Source organism: Triticum dicoccoides, chromosome 5B, assembly GCF_002162155.2.
Source record: "Triticum dicoccoides isolate Atlit2015 ecotype Zavitan chromosome 5B, WEW_v2.0, whole genome shotgun sequence".
Classification (NCBI taxonomy): Eukaryota; Viridiplantae; Streptophyta; class Magnoliopsida; order Poales; family Poaceae; genus Triticum; species Triticum dicoccoides.
The window spans coordinates 94,763,084-94,765,149 of NC_041389.1; positions in this window are offsets into that span (position 1 = coordinate 94,763,084).

Below are 2,066 nucleotides of genomic sequence, written 5' to 3' on the forward strand. Positions count from 1 at the left end.
AAGTTACAATCCTCCACAGTTGCTTACGGATTGGCCGTCCCTTTCTTTGTTTTCTTGTGTTTTGCTTGAATTTCCAACCCCGATTTGTATCTCACCTCTTTTGGACGCCCTTTTGTGATGGAACGGGACGGGTTCCTGACCTGGGTTTGCATGCTTGCTGTTCCAGACCCTACCTCCGAGTTTTCATATGATGGACCCGTGGACAAAGGCACATTTGAGGTGCGGGGGAACCTGTGTAAGGCTTCTTCAACCTTCCTCTTTTTGATCTCATCAAGCTCTCTTTTCAGGGCCTTCCTGTGTTTTTCTGCCATCCTCGCTGTCTGATCACTCTTGCATGCTTCATCTATTAGTTCAAAATAGTTCTTGGTTAACACAACGTGCCTCACGGCGTCCATGGTTGCCTCTGGTCTCTCATCATGCACAGCCAAAACTGCATTTGATGTTTGTGGCCCCAACGCATCATCAGCATCCCAAGTCCATCGCCTCCGTATGAAATGGCGGGGCATTCGCGTTACCGCGTGCATGTCCATTACTTTCAGTATGTGACAGCACACAATCCCGCCCCGTTTGAATTTGCAGCATTGGTAGTAGTATTCGCCTTCGTTTATCGAGTGGCAACTCATAAAGTAGTTCCTTCCCTTGTCCGGGTCTTCAGGTTCTGAATCCGACATGCCCAAGAGAGAACACACCTTGAACGTACGTTCGTCCACCTGGTAAGCAGTGTACATGTTGGCACGCTTTATTTCTTCCTGGAATCTGCATGTTTTTGTGCTTTTGTTAAACTCTTATACGATGTTTGTAGCACCTTATGTCGAGGTAGGTCGTAACATAGCAAACGTATCTAAAATCAAGGATGGCATGGAAATTCTTATTTTTCCCACATTTTTCTTGGGTTGTTTGTTTCCACAGGGCAACTGCATAATATTTTGACATGGCAACTGCATAACATTTAACATGGCAAATGCAGTTTATTTAACATGGCAAATACAGTTCATAAAACATGGCAGATGCAGATTTGTCTCCCACGGCAACTACATATCATTTCACATGGCAACTACAGTTCATTACACATGGCAACTACAGTTTAACACACATGGCACCTAGAGTTGATTTCACATGGCAACTAGAGATCATGCTTACAATGTACTCAGTGGCTATTTTCAATAGATCAGCATGTCAAAAAGGTGGCAACTGCATTGCATTCTATATGGCACCTATTATCTTCATGCTTGTGGAAGTAAGACGGTAAGATAATCCACTTACTCGTTAAAAATCTTGTTGGTATATATATTGCTCATATGCCTCTCCATCAGTAAATATGCTAGCAATTTAGGCTGCTTGAGAGCGGTGTTTGCTTCTTGCTGTAGCTCAGATCCTAGTATTTTCTATTGCAAAGCTGTGTATTGCTTGGCAAACTGCAACAATGAGTTGTCATGGCTCACGTACCGCTTCAAAACAACATTGAACCCCTCGCTGCGTTGCGTAGTCTGCAGAAATGGGAAGAAGCACTGCATGAAGTAGGCCGGCACCCAGTACATTCGCTTCTCCCACAGGCTAGTAAGTGTCTCGTTGTCTTGGACTTGGTATGTTTCAATCATAGCCGTCCAGCTCCGTTCAAACTCCTCCGCCGTCAAGCTGTGGTCCATGCACAACTCGAATGCCTTGTGCAGCTCTGGACGGTCAGCAAAGAATGGTCCTAGTGTCTCCTCAGCCTTTTTAATAATATGCCACCTGTAGTGCATGTGCACTGCCAACGGAAAGACCTCCTCTATGCCTGCACGCATGCTAAAATTCTGGTCTGTTATTATGTTCATCGGAGCAAGTCCACCCATGCACTCCAAGAAAGTTTTGAATAGCCAAGTGTAACCATCTGTATCTTTGTTCCGAACGAGTCCGCAACCGAACTGCAATGACTGATTGTAGTTATTTATTCCTATGAGCGCGGGGCATCTTGTACATATCAGTGAGATATGTCGCGTCGAATGAAATGCAATCATGGAAATGTTTGTAGGCTCTTCTTGCAGCACCATCCACCCAATACATGTTTCTGACACGGTCCTCATCGT